We start from the raw sequence: 18504 nt of genomic DNA, 5'->3' as shown, positions 1-18504 counted from the left end.
ATGCGGTTGGCTGATCGCCACGTGGCAGGTCCCTGTCTCTACAGCTCCAGGCTGTAAGGGGAGCCGGTGCCCTTAGTCCGTGGGTCCCTCTTCTCCCATCGGCGGGATTGTAAGCCCCCGGGGCTTCCGGGTAATGGCTTACCCCTCGGGTCAGTAGACTGTGGCATGGAGGAGTCTCCGGTTGGGCCCCCGGCCCGGAAGAGGGACAGGTAGCGGTGGCTGCTGTACTCACAGTTGCCATTTCGGGAGGGGTGTGAGTGGGTCTCCGCTTGGCGAGGCGGTCCCAGAAGGCCTGGCAGATCGCCTCGAACCTTGCATCAAAGGCCTCTATCCAGCTCTGTCCCATCAGGCTTGTTTGGTCGCTTTGGGGTTTCAAAGTGGCAGCCATCTTAGTTGAGCCGCGTGGCTTACAGTATTCTGTTTTTCAGGCTTTATGGAGCCGGCTTAGCTGGCCCTGTGGGGACCGGGATAACCCCCACCGGTCCAAAGGGGGGGGGATAACGGAGCTCTGAGCGGTGTGTTGTGCGCCTCCCGGCAGGAGATCGGCCGCGTCTCACCACCGGTGGTCCGCCAGCTGCAGTAGGCCTCAGACGTGCTGTCCCTCGGTCCGTCCGACCCGGGCTCCCCACTGTTTGCTTGACTGTGGGATGTTGGTTTTAGAGTTAAAAAAAACTTGTTTTGCTTTTTGTTTTTGCCCGATTTGTGCTGTTTTCATGTGTTTGTGGCTCATATAGTGAGGAGCTACAGGCAAACACGTCCAGCCATGTTGGAGATCAGGCCCCGCCCCTCCCCCCCCCCGCCCCCCCATTATGTGTGATTTAACACCAGAAGGCAAATTGTTTTTCCTCAACATTTTTCTGATGCATCAACTTGTGCTACCGATTCCACTGACAGGAGATGACAGCAGAGTCTCCTTTGTGAGTGTCATCAGAGGCAATCTTTAGTGAGAACTTACACTGGTGTACCACAAATTACCGATGTCTGTTGTTGGTGGTGATGATAATACTGTTTCCTGTGCAGCTGCAGACATGGCATTTTTGTCTGTAGCATTTGACTTGATCTGCAATTTCCAAGGGGCACAAAAAACAGCTCTGGTGGACATCTGTATATAATATAGACAGGTGGCGTTGACATAATATCGTGTGAGCTCTTCTTGCTCTGCTCCTTCTCGCACCCTACAGTAATGTCAGGAGCTGGAAATATGATGTCACTCTGGCCCCGGCATTACTAAACGGCATGCGAGGGAGCAGAGCAAAAAGATGATAGTCACAGCAGCTACACTGGACTCAAGGGAAAGGATCATTCCAGCTCTCCCAAAGGAGGCTGGGTGGACTTAAATAGAAAAATAAAAAATAATAATTTGTGAGGGTATGAGAGAATGTGTATGTCTCTGTCAGTGAGTGTGTGTCTGTCAGTGAATGTGTGTGTTGGTTAAACAGTGTATGTGTGCCAATGAATGTGTTTTGGGGTTACGGTAGGAAGTCGAGGAGCTCTAAGAGAAAAAGGTGGAGTGTAAAGATGAAGGGATGAAGTTTACAGAGGAAGGGGTATGTCTTAAAAGGAAGGTGTGCAGGAAGGGATGGGACAAATTTATATTAGGGGTGCCTATGTTTATGCATGCTTAGGGCAGCACAAAACCAAAATACACCACTGCCACCATCAGCATCACCTGAAACAGCACCATCATCCAAGTGCTAGTATACAGGCTAGTGGTGTGACAGCTTCCACTGTTACCACTTCAAATCCACCTGAATCTTCAGCAGACTGAAGCAAAGGGTAGGGCTAATGTATCATGTCAAGGAAGCAAAGTTTTGGATAACTTTGAGTGTCTCCAAGAAGCTTGACTTGAAAGTGCAAAATACATGGCCAGATAGTGAGTAGGGGTGAGTGAAGGGTTATCTTACTAGGTTAGTATGAAGCAACATCTGGAAAGATACGGCAAGTCTATAGTATTAGGGAGGAAGCAGACTTGAATGTATTTGTACAGGCAGCAGGTCCACTGATGCTGTATATGAATCTCTGTAGTTTGCATAACCCACCAATTGAACTACCTCTTCCTACAACAACCAATAAAGAAAGCAGAGGGATGGCGAGGATGGCTAGAGGCAGGTTGGGCAGAAATATTGGCACCCCTCATCATTCTGTAAATTAAAAAAGAAAAAACAGAAAACCATATAGAAAAAATAAAAAAAGTTCTTCTTGCCTAGCTGCTACAGCCATTGTCACTTACACTGACTTTTATTCACAAATTTTTGTTTTACTAAATGGAAATTATTTTTTATTTCTAGTAAGATGCGGATTATTCAAATTGCACCTCTATAGCTTGCTTTGAATTGCAAGCTTATTCTCTCACTCATATACAAAATGTGTATCTACAATTTACTGCACAAGTAAACCCTACCTACACTATGTGTGGCACTTATTTTACTTTTTGTTTAAAAAAAAAAAAAAAAAAGTATTTTAAAATGGGGTGGTATTTTTGGTGGTGTTGCTGGTGTTCATTCCATTATTCACCATCCTAAAGAAACAACAACAAAAAAAAACACATTTATTAATCCTGCTGCTGCTGCTCCTCCTTTTATCATATGCTTTTCATGGTAGCTTTGCCTTGCCTGACTTTGGTGCCTATTAACTCCACAGACATAGTTTGGAGAAGCTAGTTAAGGGCCCTGGCTTTCTTTCACTCTGAAGAAAAACCACTTATTTTTCCAAGGAAACAAGAGTGGCAACTGGGGAGTTGGTGACCCACTCATCCATTCCACCCTGAAAAGAATAAAGCCTTCTTACAAATCCAGTCTGTAGCTTGAGTAACTGTCCTTCACTGTGGGACAAAACAGTACCCTATCAGCTTATGCCAACGGTGTATGTGGAGGTAGTCACACTGCAAGACTCAACCAGGGAGGCCAAAAAATAACCCCAAAACACTACAATGATAGGCAAGGGAGGAGCATCTGCAGCAGCAGTAATTTAACTGAAAACAGTGGATTTTTAAAAACATTTAATAAAAAAGTGAGTGGGAAATTGATGACCTACTCTTTTGTTCCACCATTTAATTTTTGTAAAATCACCTTTTTTTCCCATGAAATGACTCATGTTGCCATAAGGGCACATTTAAGAAACAAAAGAAAACAACAAAAAAAAAAGTAGAAGGAAGGTCAAGGACTCTACAGACAGGATGTGTGGGAAATCTTTCTTGTTCTCAGGTTAGAAGGGATGAGTGAATGGTCAATTGTCGACTGACATTTTCCTTTCCTTTTTGGATACATCCTTATTCCGAACTAGAAATGATCCCTGCTCCCTATTTGCCATTAATACACGATAACAAAAGAAAACGATTAGAATCAACCATTCTAACATTTTTTTTCTTATTTCCCATTACTTTAATTTCAAACCTAGATATACAATAATGTTATTTTTGCAGCTCAGAATTGACATTGCAAAATGGCTGATATTGCATAGTCATTAGACCCAGCAATATATTGTAGTTGTAGTTGCATGTCAGCACAGTCTTTTCTGACTGCAATTATGACTGTCCCAATGGCTTTCCCAAATATTTTTGTTACTGAAATCTGGCTAAAATGAACAGCAACATTAACTAAATTCTGTTGACCCCAAATTGTATTTTTTAAACTATATCCAATATCAAACAAATATTAGTTCACTAACATGAGATCTCCCTTCAGTGGCACCAGCTATTGTAATATTTCCCAGAAGATGCTAGATATTACAAGCTCTAGTTACTGAACATAATCTTCAAGGAAAAATAACCAATTGCCATTCACGTTTGAAATGTGACTACAATCCTCCCAGTAATCCCAAATTAGCATTTAAAAGAGCAAGCAAGATTGAACACCATCTAATATTAAATGCATAAATTTATACAACAATAAAACATAGACTGTCAAAATTACTTTAAACTGCATATCTGCCTTACTATCAACTCATTGTGTCTATGTATAACAGATGGGAGAGATTATGTTCTGCAAGTCTGTATATCCTTTTTCATATAGTAAAGTGATTTGTAGCTGATACATATGCATAGTAAATTCCTTAATAACCTTTACTCATGGGCACACATGCTTCTAATATTGCCAGTTATACAAAATAAAATTTTCCACAAATCTAGTTATTTCTAGATCAATGAAGAACGGGATCTTTCCCCATTTTTGTGATTCTTCTTACGACATTATGGGCATCTACCTTGCTAGTGTATAGTTTTATATCTTGATTGATTGTTTTTATTTTCATTTGTTTATTTAGATCTTTATGTGTAGCTTTCTGGATGCTCTTGATATCGAGATATGGATCGTGAGAATAATTTTTGAAGATTCACCATGGGATATGTGCATATCTGCAGTGACCACTTTGGATCCTAATTGGATAAATGAGTGGATAGCACTGCATTGTCTATCTTGTATATGTTATGTAATACATTTTTTTACTGACTCATTGTTATACGAGGGTTATAATTAATTATAGCAGCTCTTTGTATAGAGTATTGTTTAAATTATAATAGGATGAACTCTTATATATAACAGTATAGATATGATATTGGAATTTGATCGTTATACCATGTATAAACAATTCATTCGAGGATTCCAGTTGTATTTACTTTGTGTTAATGGATGACATAGTCTATTTATAAATTATATCTAGCATAGCCATATACTCATTATTTGTATTATGGTTAGTGAGGCTTTAGTCATCTGTTCTTTTCTTTTCTTTTAAGAGATTCAAACAATATGGAAGATATACCTCTTATGAGTAGATTCGATATGTTTATGATATTGTTAATTACAAGATATTTGTTGTTATGTACTTGATATATGAATTATACTATGCATTTTACCACATGGATGTACAATCTTTGTTTGATCTAATTCAGTCTCTAAATAGCTTTTTTTAAGCATTTGTTTGAATGATCAATTCCAGACTAGCTTTCACATAAGATATTTAATAAACATTTGATGCACTTATAAATATAGTTTTTTACTTTCTTTGGTGTGTTTCTTTAAGATATTGGTGTTGGTGTGTTATTACCAATAATAGTAGTATTTGGGTATAATGAGTAACCCTATATGTTTGTCACCATTTTCCCCTTTTTTACTTTTTACTTCCTACCTTTAATTAGTAAGTAGATTATATCATACTTTATTTCTTTTCACTTTATTATGGTTATACTTTATCCCCTTTAATATAGTTCTTTGGCATGATTGATAATATTTTTTACTATGATGAGTTGCTGGCGCAGGTGCAGTACATTTCATGATAATGTTCTGCCTGGTAGTATATTAGTGATAGTGTCGCGGCCGTTTTGCAAGCGCTTGCGCATGCGCGTTTGTGCGCCGGTTTGCGTGTTGCACACATCATTGCGCATGCGCGACTAGTAAGAGGGGAGTTTTACAGTAATCACAATTGTGAAATGAGCATCTTTATTGCACACACGCGTCCGTGCGCGCGATTCCGTATTAAATGAATATACTCTTGCTCTTTATAAGTGTAACCTACCATGAGGTTTGATATTTATGCTAATACCAAATTATTGTTATTTTATGAACTATGTATGATTTATAGTATGTTGTATGGAGCGGGTGTGACCGCGGACGGAGGTGATGATGTCACTTCCGGTTTCGGCCTTCCCCCATCATACTGATGGGCATCAGGGGGTTTAGAGCTATTTAAGGGGATTTATGGTGAGTTCAGATATAATACACCCTTGATAAAGGCTACCAGGAAGGGGCCAAAACGTTGGGTGGTTATTTTTTGTTTCCTACTAGGCTTGTGAGAATTGTTTGGTAACTGTTGATTATTGATTTTTGCATTGTGCCTATTGTATCACTTTATTTATAACTGTTAGAAATTTTGCCTGTATATTTTGTTTATATTGGCTCATTAAAAGCCAGGTTAGTTACTATTGTGACTTTTTGGTGTGCATTCTCTTTTGTACTATGATTAATATCATTATACAAGCATTCATCTTCACTTCTCGATTTATCTTACAGTGTGAACAGCACAAGAATGTCTCGCCGAAACAAATAATTTGGATGAAAACCTACTGTTAAAAGACAGTTATATTTTATTTCACTAGCTATAATTGTTGAATGAATGGGATCTTAATTAGATGTTATATTGTATCATACTTATTTGGCTCGTGCTTAGGAGAATATAAGTAAGAGCAATGTGCCCACAATATGCTTGCAGTTAACAAAAGAAAATTGTATTATTTTTTTTATAGCAAAGATAGGTTCTTACCTAATCCTTTTAAAAGGAAATAAGATTATTACATCATTATTACATGCTATTTTACACCTATGATATTATTTACATAATTATTTTTAAAATTACTAGATTGAATTGTTACTGTTAGACAATACATACATATGTTACTTTAACTGCATAATACCATGTCTTAAGGAATATATAAATGTATTGTAGCGCCATCTTTATTGGTAAGATGTTTAATTTATGATTGGTTCCCTGAATTAACATTTTGGGTTTTAAAGTAAAATTTAAACATCCAAATGTTTGCAAATGTAGCTAATCTGTATTATGTTTCCAAGTCAGCTTTAATCATGGCTGTGTTCTTTTAACCTAAATTTTGCCATTCAGATGTAAGTTGACTACAATTAAAACTTCAGAGATTACCTCCAGTTGTGATGCAATATCTGTGATGTGTTCTATTGTTTGTAATATGACGAAGGCTAACGTTTTTCCAACATTGATTTAAATGCTTATCTCTTGTTGGATTTATAACACATGAAAAAAACAGGGACAAGTGAAAAAAATCTTGACATCTATATCATTTACTATCACTTGTCCTTGCTCAGATTTAAAGAATAGAAAGAAAAAGGAGGAATGGAGAAGGATAAAGAAATCTTTTACTGTATTACGTATCTCATGCCTGTGCTTAGGGAAAAAACAAACAAAAAACCTGCAGAAAAAAACAAAAATAAAACAATAATCATATGTCCCACAAACATTATACAGCTTAAATCTGCATTAAGTCCATTTGGGGATAACACGTGCATTTTAAAGATTCACTTTTTTATTCCTCTCCATGTTCTAATAATATTTCCATCCGTGCTACTCTTGCTTATTTTACAGATTATGTTGACTGGAATCAGCTTTATGGAGACACTTATATGCGATATAAACATTTTTCTTATTTTCTAGGAAACATTAATTCATTTTAGTAATCTTCTAGTGGTATTTTCCATAAACTGAAAACCATCTGGACATTGCACCACAGATATGTATTTGATACCTGTGATAAAAGATCTGTTGTTATGAAATCTTTTTTAATACTGGTATTTTTTGTTAGAGGTTTCCTCTGTATGGTAACATCCAAAAGATGTGTTCACAAAATAGGTTTTAGTGTGACTTTAAGATAAGTAGGAAAACTGTCTTTATAATATTTGGTGCCCTTTTGAACATAATGATGTATTTCCCTGGTAGGAAATCTGAGAAGGTTTATTACCTGTTAAGACAATCCAGTGTTAATGTATATTTTCTGTTTTAATGTCTTAAATGTTAATGATCAGGGACATTTTATTTTTTTGTTTTTTATTGTTGCTCCTTTCCTTTAAACTATATTTATATTCCAGTCCACTCGCTTCTTCTATTTGTATATTGAAATATTTCTCTGGGCATTTTTGTTTCTAGAGGATTTGTTTTAGTCTATATTTCTTCTTAAAAGCGGCCAGAGTTGTACAGTTTGTAGTGTATGTACATAATCTGCTTTTTACTAAAGTCCTTTTACTAGACATATTAGTTATTTTGAGAACAGTAACAGTTCTTTTTGAATATGAACTTGTAAGTGTCAATGTCCTTAAAAATTGTTTTCACTTTTCTTTTTTTTCTTTTCTGTGCATTACCAAGTCAACCACTTCCCTACATTTTGTAGTCAGATTTATACCCCTGTTGTTACGTTTAAGATAGTTAATTAACAAATGTAAAGCATTTTTATCACTTATTCAGAATATAAAGACACCAGTAGCATAGTGTTTGTCTGGAATCTTGAGGGGATTATTTTTCATCTAATTTGGGCAGAAATATTAAAAAAATAAATTCTGCAGGAAAATTGATTTTCAATTGACTCTATATAAAATTGATTAGAACCTTATTTTTGTTATTTAGATGGTTTTCAGTGGTTTTATGTTTTATTTTAGTAGTGTTTTCTAAAGTTCAGATTCCTTTGTTTAAAAACCCAGAAGTGATTTAATTAATGGTGTCTGTTTTGGTGATATTATGTCTGTTTTTGTCATATTGGTGAGGATAGTATGTATTACATTATGATTAAAGATGTTGTTGAACATTACATTGAAAGAAGATATTCTCGTAAAATGTTCTACAGTATTTGTGCTTTCCTCTTTTAGGACCACTAAAAGCACCCAGACAACTTCATCTCAATGAAGTGGTCAGAGTGCAGTGGCCCTGTAGTCAAACATTGCAGTTGTCATTGCATTGTTAAACTCACCTCTAGTGGCTGTCTGGAAGAATTCAATGCATTCCTATGAGAAACAGTTGCATGTTCATGCAGTGCTCATGCATATCAGTCTATATAAGGAATGGATTGGTTATTGGCAAGAAAGCCAGATAACGTTGCAGGTGAAAGCGCATGCAGCAGTGCTAAGGAGCCTTGGAGCTAGAGAAAAGTTAAGTAAAAGATTTGCTCGAGCTTTTTAAAACACATTTGGGGTGGTTGGGGGGTAAAACTAATCTGGCACTAGTATTGTATGATGTTAGGAGTACAGATTTGTATTCCTAACGTTACAGTGCTTCTATAACTCTATTGTGAGTTGTTATATTGTTATCTTTGTGAATGCCAGGAGTTTTCTAAGGGCCTTCACCCCCTAGTTTGACAATGTTTACTACTATACCGAATAGTTTTATTGCTGTTCTGCTTGAATGCAGCTGATGGTTTTGCATATTCTTTCTTCTGATTTATGATATCTAAGAGTATAACATTTGATAGCTCCTATACTTATTGTCTTTATATTCCTTACTGATAGTGTTGTATAATTCTTTTTTCGCCACCAATATTTCCATTTGGTATCCCTTGAGAGTAATCCACTCTGCATTGTGTATTAATAGTGAATGAAATATAACTGTATTACCACTTACCTAGAGTCTGGTTAGGAAAAGCAGTCCAAACACACACAATGTAATGCAACAGAGGAGGAATTTTATTGGATCATCACAACAAAAACGAAACATACAACATTTCAGCCTGTTGGCCTGAATCATGTTTGTTACAAATATAGTATGCATATATATACATTTGCTATATTTTTTCTCCCGGTGATCCAATACATTTCCTCTTCTGTTGCATTGCATTGTGTGCTATTGAACTGGTTTCCAGTCCAGTCAACCTCTGGATATGACGCTGAGCACGTGCACTCATCTTCTTTGGTTGACCATGGCGAGGCCTGTTCTGAGTGGAACCTGCCCTGTGAAACCATTGTATGGTCTTGCCCACCGTGCTGCAGCTCAGTTTCAGGTTCTTAGCAATCTTCTTATAGCCTAGGCCATCTTTGTGCCATGTTGAACTTCCAGTGACCAGTATGAGAGAGTGGGAGAGCGATAACACCAAATTTAACACACCTGCTCCCCATTCACACCTGAGACCTTGTAACACTAATGAGTCACATGACACCGGGGAGGGAAAATGGCTAATTGGGCCCAATTTGGACATTTCCACTTAGGGGTGTACTCACTTTTGTTGCCAGTGGTTTAGACATTAATGGCTGTATGTTGAGTTATTTTGAGGGGACAGCAAATTTACACTGTTATACTGGCTTTACATTTGCTACTTTACATTGTAGCAGAGTGTCATTTCTACAAAAATGTGAGGGGTGTATTCACTTTTGTGAGATAATGTATCTCAAAATAATGTATCTCAAAATAATGTATCTCAAAAACATTGTAAAATAAAAAAACAACAACTTTGGAGTATCTAAAAAAGCTAAAATAAAAATAAAATAAAAAAAAACTATCTAAAAAAAAATCAATATAGGAACAAGCATCAAGATCGGTTAGGCATTGACATATTTTGACTGCTTATTATTTGCTTGGATGTCAATCGATCACAATGCTCTGAGATACTGTACTCGTTCTGCTGCTTAGAGTGCCCCTTTACAAAGTCCTTATAAGGGTAATACTGAACTTAAGTTCATATTTCATTGCAGTCCGGTGTTATATTTATTAGATTGGAACTATTCTCTAAATATATATGCAATATAAATCTACAGCACTTGAAGGCTAAATGTTTTTATTGGTAAGATGTTGGTTTAGCAATAACATTGATGTTTTTTTCCTGGACTATGACCCCATCTATTCAGTATGAAGATAATTAACTAAATAATAAATTATATGTGCATATCCTGCATAGCTCAATCAAGGGCATACATTCTCGTTTTTTTATGTATTGAACTACCAGACCAGAATGGAAAATCTATAGAATACATAGTATGAATAGCTTCTCTTTTCACATATAATTTTCATAGATTCACACTTAAATATGCAAATTATACGGTTGCATTGAATTCTGCTGTCAATAGTTCAGTTTTATTTTGATGAAATTTCATGCTTTTTTGGAATGATTTAAATAATTTGTGTCATTAACATATTCCAAAGAGTGATTATTATTTTGTATTATATTATTATATTTTTTTTAAATAAAACTGTACATCAACAAGAACTATAGACATGGCTATATGTAGGTGAGGTCACAGCATAAAGTTCTTCTTATATCTCTCTTTTTTATTTTTTGGACAGTATTTATTTAGAAAATATTTTCAACATAGAATATACATCCAGATCTGAGAAAATTGTTAACCAAAACTAAAAAATGAAAGCCTGGAAATAATAGGCTTTAAAGAACACTATAGGGTCAGGAACACAAACATGTTTTCCTGACCCTACATTGTTAAAACCACCATCTAGCCCCCTGGCCCCATTTAGCCCCCTAAATATAGTAAAATATTCCTTTTATTCAAGTCTACAGCTTCTGCCTCTGCACCTGATCTTCCTGCTTGGCTGACATCATCAGAAGTTATCTGAGCCAATCACAATGCTTTCCCATAGGATTGGCTCAGTCTGTCAAGGAGGCAGATCCGGGGTAGAGCTAGCACAAGTCAAACACAGCCCTGACCAATCCGCATCTTGCCATTGCGATGCATTGAATCAATGCATCTCTATGAGGAAAGCTCAGTGTCTGCATGCAGAGGTTGGAGACACTGTATGGCAGTGCTGCACAGGGACCACCTCTAGCAGCCATATGAGGAATGGCCAGTGGAGTCATCACTAGGCTGTAATGTAAACACTGCATTTTCTCTGAAAAGACAGTGTTTACTGCAAGTAGCCTGAAGGGAATGATTTTACTGACCAGACCAAATACAATAAGCTGTAGTTGTTCTGGTGACTATAGTGTCCCTTTAATCATCCATAAAATAGGATAAAAACATACAATACAAAGATAAAAGAGGCATGTAAAAGATTTGCATCAAGGTTTAACTCCCAACCCCTCCCCCTCAAAAGATGCAATATTGAAAACAGTAATGATAACCAAATTGGGACAGAAAACATGTAATAACTGAGGTTGACCAAGTAGGAAGAGAGAGAGAGAAACTCAAATTAAAGACAGTGAGAAAGAAAGAGTGTGTGCGAGAGGGCAAATAAGGGGAGCGAGTGAAAGGAAAGTTTGAGAACCAGTTAAACACCTACATCCCATGGGGGCAATAACTAAAGTAAGAGATGCAATATTGTCCCAATGTGCTACATGCTACTACTAAGAATGTTCTCTGATTGTCATTTTCCTCAACTTTAGATATCCACTGCTGAACAGTGGACACATTCTCAGATTGCCAGTACAGACTAACAAGAACCTTCGCCACATTGAATACGTGCTTTATGAGTGACTTTTTTTATATTGAGTAATTGAAATGGGAGATAAATGGCATACGCAGCGTAGACCGGTTGAAATGTTAGACCTGATCTAACCACCTCCCCAGCTGCTGCATTTATTGCCTCCGAATAGGGAATGTCAGGACCAACAAATGTGAAGTGCTATTTTGATCCCCTCATAACATGTCTAACACTCCTTATGGATTCCAATGTAAATTTGTAAATTCTATGCAAAGTGAGGCCATGTATAAAATGGTAGCACTGTGGGATAGCACTGTGGGATATATTTAAATCAAATAGCGTTATTATCTTTTAAACTTATTTATTTTACTGTATTCTTAAAGCACTATCTAAATAACATAGGATATAATTTTAACATAAACTAACTGTTAATGCTTGACATTTATAGTGAGACCTTACTTTGGAATATTACATATTAGTATTGTGTATGCCACTATTTTCACTAAATAAGGGATTATGCATTTCTTTTTATTCTCCCCTGTAATTCACTTGGGATGTTTGCAGATATGTTTAAACTAAGAAGGAAATGATGAAAATGATAACTAAAGGAAAATAATGTATGTGGCCTCACATCTGAGGGCTATCTTCACTAAACAATACTATGGAACCCCAGGTTGTAAAATTTAGGCAAAATAGATGAGTTAGAAAATATATCGACCAGCCAAATTACAGATTTTTCCAAATCTTCTATTTCTATGTAACTTTTCAACCTATTGTTCAGCGGATGGACCTGTGACTAATGTCTATTCCATCTGTATTTCTTCAAGGTCTATGGACACTGCATTGAAGCCAGTATTTAATCAGTGTAACACAAGGTTGTAAATGGCATACCCTTAAAAGACATCTCCTCTTGCTATAGAAAAATATATTTTCACACATTTTCCAAAGATCCTTCATCTTATTCCATATCTGCTGTAAAGATGTTGCACTTTATATGTCCTATCTTAATGTGAGAATAAACTCTGCTTCAGCAGTCTCTGCTTGTTAATATTAGATTGCACTAGCTTTCTTATTCTATATATAATTTAATAAAATCAGCTTTGAAATGATTGTAGTAAGTGTAAGTTTATAGCATAACATCATCCTTATAAACGTTTAAACATGAGATTCTGTTCACCAGAGCCGGATTAACATAGCCCAGTGTCTGAGCTGGTGCCAGATGAAAAGCATTCTCCAAGAGTTCTGGGATCTGTTTCTGTCATATTGTGTCTGTGGTGACTGAGTGTTGTATATGTAAGGGGAAACTGAGTGTTGTGTTTGAGAATGTGTGACTGTGTTAATGGCTGTATATCGGGGGGGGGGGGGGGGGCGATTGGCACGGGGGGGTTGATAGTGCCTGTGTGTGTTGACTGACTGTTGTGTGCTAATATTTGTGTGTGTCTAGGAGAGAAAGTGTGTGGCTGAGTGTTGTGTTTGAGTGTGTATAATTTTAAATTTTCCTCCCTCCTGCTTACCTTTTGGTAGGAGGGAGGTATAATCCCTAGTGAAGCAATGTAGGGTTAGCTGGATCCCTGGTGAATATCACCAATATTGTAGACCACTTTAAGAGTAGTCCCTGTGGTGCTCAATCCATGACTCAAATCGAGAAGCGCTCAAAGACCTCAAGGGAGCTCTTAAAGTGATCTGCATTCAATATTGATGCAGATCTAAATGCTCTCTCTCCCATGTATTGAAGGGACTCGGGAACAACTAGATAGATCTCTTGATCACCTTGCTGGCTGAAATAGAGCCCATTCACAGCCAGAGACGAATTTCCAGGACCAGACAGGGAACCACTGTTACCTAATAGGTAATCCGGCTCTGCTATTCACCTAATATTTGTTAATATGAAGCATTTTGCAGTGTACATTACAATGCTTTCTAAGGATAAATAGTGTCATTAGTTTTGGACAATAGCATCTATACACTCTTTGTACCTCCATACAATGTACCCTACTGTACAAGTATGGTAAATAGACAATCAGACCTTAAGTTTCAATATTTTTCAACTGTAATTTATTTCCATGTATACACATTAATTGAGGAGATGTGATACTTCATAGATGTAGATGGTAAACATTTGTATAAGTCCCCCCAAAAATAAGGTCATTAGGTACTAGATTTCCTATATAATTTTCTATAGATTTTTTTTTATATTTTATTGATTTGTTTACTAAATGATGGATTGGTGAATGCAAGAATAGATTTTTGTTACTCAAAAGTTAAATTATAGAAACGTTTAAAAATAGCAGGCAAATGGCTCTTGTGATTTCTAAGATTTTAGTCTATTGTTTCATTTCTAAAGTACCATTTCAGTCCTGAAGGTGGTAGTCTTGTATTACATTTGGAAAGTCATTTTCATTTGTGTGAGTAAAAATAAAAAGTTAAAAGTGAACAAAAAGCATAACATTTGGCCAGAAAGAATATATTTTTGTTAAAATAGCGTAGTCCTTGGCTCCCCTGGTGCAACATGTTTTATGCTATGAATTGCAAAATAGCCCATAAAATGTACCAAAAGGTCCAAAATTATTGCCCTTGTATTTTCTTGCAAAGAATGAATGTTTAATTGGCATTCAGTATCCAATTACATTGTGCATTTTTTTTTAAAATAAGGAAATATTGAGGGGACGGGGTGATTTTATATTAAAATGTATACCTTGGGGACTATTTAAATGTATGCATTCATCTGATTGACTTTAAATGAACAAATATGTTTTCGTTTCATACAAAATGTTCCTTGCCAATTATCCTCCTTCCCTTCTGTTTAACAACAATATTAAGAACACATTTAAATTGTTCAGCAGTGATTCAGTGGTTTAGCTATTGCATTTTTTCCAATATTAAATTGGGTTAATATGATGATTTAAGATACCTGCTGTGTACTTGTCTCTTCACCATACTGTCTCTTGTCTTAAATTAAACTGGTAACAATTCTTCTGTTTGTGAATGGATAATACATATAAATAACAAACTGCATATGGAATTGTGTAAAACTATCACAAAAAAAAAAAAAATACCACAAACATTAAAAGCACCATTGAACAAAAGTCCATAGCTCAGTAGAAAAAATAAAGGCATTATTATAAATGCCAGAGCTAGATAGAAAATACTGTAGGAACACAGGAGGAAAACCTGCAACGCATTTTATGTACAAGATGGACACAAAAAGTGTTTTTTAATTCTCCGGTGTTCTGTTTTAGGGTTCTTTAGTGTCTGTGGGTACCTTTTCATAGGCAGTTATTGGCACAGCAGCACTTTATGGAGTCAAAAAGGCATATCAACATTGTGACAGCAAATACAGAGACTACATTTGATTATATTCTTCTTCTTCTAACTTGCCTTTAGCATAGACATAAAGTTTAGATTATGGCATTTAGGGAAAACTTTATTAGTAGCCACCCCACCACAAAGTGACATAGTAGCATCCTATGATTTGTAGCATGCAGCCACATGCCAATTATTATTAGAAGCCACACATCATCCGATAGCACCATCATGGAGGTTGAACAAAGTTTTTCTTATAATTATATTTTAGACATTTAGTGGAGATTTCATCAGTACAGTGTATGGAACCAGTGCAAACGTAATTGAAGATGATCCTGTCATCTACACATTTTTTTTTTCCCAGACGTAAAGGGAACCTGTCATCTAAAAAATGACCAGAACTGCTTTAGACCGTTATTTAAATACAATGTACACATTTAGCTAACATAACTGTCACCAATGCAGAGGTTAACATAAATGAGAAATGGTTCATTGGATTGCTTCTACTTCCATACACATGACACCCACCTGACCACATAACACATCACATAGGACAGGAATTAGATATTATACAGTTGAAGGAATAGTTCACACACAAACAAAAATACAGCTTTACATTTAACAAGGCTACTTAGAATCACCTCTCTTAGCAAATGAATATAGTAATTCAGTTAAACCATATGGCCATATTGTGTTAAACCCACCACTACGTCAAAGTACCCCAATATCAGTGGGTCCTACACTAATTTTAACATGGGAGATTTACTTGCTAACTTGCAATACTTACTTACTTGCAGTATGAACTGCTTTTGTTTGTGTGTGCGCTGTTCCTTTAACTGTATTTTGTATATGCTTTGGTCTTTCCGGCAGCACCGCTGCTTAGAAATAAGTGTTTTGGGTGTGCCCCCAATTCCCATTTGTTTCTATAAGGAATTAGATATCACATCATTCCTACCACTGATCATAATTTGAATGTTTGCCACTACACATTGCATAAAGATAGAAAATAAACAGCATTTATAAACTGAAAAAAGCATTTGACTAGCACAATGAACAGATTCAATGCAAAGTGCAAGAATACATTATGTTATATCTGCATGTCAGGTACACTTAACATGGTGTCATTCCTATAACCAGCTAGGTATGGCAAGTTCACGAGAACAACATTCAATCCTGCCATGCTAGGGCAAAAACATACGCTGCTATCTATTAGCCATGCTGACTGCCAACTGTAAAGGACATTGTTTTTAATAATGATAGCCAGGGAAGTTAAAATGGAGGCACTCAGTTGCAGGATAAAGAAGATTTCTACATTTTATATTTTTTTTTTTTCACACATCAAAAATATGTATTTGTCTAATATATGGATAAGTAAACATGATACTAAGAAGCTAGGGAAGTGATAGTTACCTATTAAAATAGTCACTCAATTCAACAAAGATGGAATGGTGTTATGGCTGTAGGTATGCAGATACCTAATAAGGCCCTGCACGATATTTGGGATAAATACAGTTGAAACAATTAGTACAAATGTACTGCAGTAAAGGGGAAAAAATGAAAAAAATTGCAGCAGTTATGTTTGAGAAAAATAATCTATTGCAAAAGAATGAATCCCCTCTACCCTGCACCCCCCAGCATGGAAAAGGTTAAAAATACTGTACTCATCTAATTCCAGAATCAATATCCTGTGGCTTTGGTTCAGCGCTCCAGCTTCTCTGACCTCATCCAACGAGGTGGAGGCTAATGTGTGGCAAATGCTGCAAGTGCATTAGGCCCTCCCCTTAGGAAAGCATAGCTGCTATGCTTTCCTATGGGGATTTAACTGATGCTGGATGTGCTCATGCAAAAGTCACCTAGCAAGCAGGAAGTGCCTCTAGTGACTGTTTTATTGACAACCACTAGAGCCAGTCCTAGTGTTGCAGTGTAATCATTGCAGTTACGCTAAAACTACAATGATTTACATTTTAGGATTAACGGGGACTGAAAAAGCTGCACCCAGACCACTTTAATCAGCTGAAGTGGTCTAGGTGCCCCTAGTGTCCCTTTAAACAAACAAACAAAAACATCTTTAGTTTTGTTGTGCAAAGGATTGACAAACATGCAAACAATGCCACAATAGTATGTATATACATTTCAACAAGAGTAATAACATGGCATTTCTTAAATCTGCACAATTTTCATTATGGTATATCAAAAGGAGGACTTCATATCTGTGCGCCTGATATAAGCTGAACTATTAGGCACGTACAGTACTGCAGACCAGACATGTGGTGTACATGTTGGGAAATAGTATATAAACACAGGATATATAATTAAGAGATTGGAAATACCACTGGAACTGGGTAATCCAGGACCACAACAACTGCATTGCTAAGTGTAAAGTATAGAAAACAGAAATAAGCAAAGCACATGTGAGCAAGGTAAGTTATAATATAATCATCAAGTAGGGCTCAGAACTTTAGCATCAGGCCTGTAATCAGCCTACCCCCTGGGTCGGGAAGCTCTGGGAGTACTGAGGAAAGTCATTGGGGGTATGAACACACTGCCACTATTATTTTCTAAGGGCTTGTATATACTAAGGGATATGAATATCTCTGGTTACTAATAAACAGACTTTGCATAGTTAAGAAAGGGAGAAGTGCTTCACAGATACTGATACAGATACAGAGTTGGATTTGTAATACTCCCAAAACATTATATGTTTGCAATTTACTTTTAATCATTAAAACATCTACGTTTGAATTACCCACTTGCCCTTTTGTAACAGCTTCCCTCATGCCAGCCTCCAGAGCATGATGGGAGAGCGTGATTTGAGTTGTATTGGACAGCAGCTGAATAGCTAGTGGATGTTATTTCCTCTTCCTGAGAAGCAATTTCATCTTGTCTTCAAATAAAATGCTATTTTAACTGTTTGCACTTGTAGTTCAGTGCACGCTGTCAGAAAAAATTCTTTGTCAGAATACCGCCGGTGAAGCTTTGTCACGCAGGCCCATGACAGTGTGATAATAACTTCCACAGCATCTTTCAGTGCCCAACTGCTTAACTTGAAGTACATTCGTGCTGTCAGGTCTATCATATAAAAGCCACCAGAATGAACTTCCAGCAGCAACAAATGGAAACAATTTCTAAAACAAATGCAGTAACTTCCAGCAAAAATGACATTCTATATAGGCTCTTTTCCTCCTCCAGAGAATATTTGGTGGTAAAGATGTTTAGGGAAGAAATATTAACTAAGAAGAGAATCAGAGAATATTACATGGGAATGCCTCTCTGCAATAGGAGTTAGCACCCAGTATCTTCTCAATCACAGCATTGAACAGCAAAAACATTGCAACG

This window comes from Pelobates fuscus, chromosome 6, assembly GCF_036172605.1.
Source record: "Pelobates fuscus isolate aPelFus1 chromosome 6, aPelFus1.pri, whole genome shotgun sequence".
Taxonomy (NCBI): domain Eukaryota; kingdom Metazoa; phylum Chordata; class Amphibia; order Anura; family Pelobatidae; genus Pelobates; species Pelobates fuscus.
The sequence above is the reverse complement of the archived record's forward strand: the minus strand, read 5'-3'. Positions refer to the sequence as shown.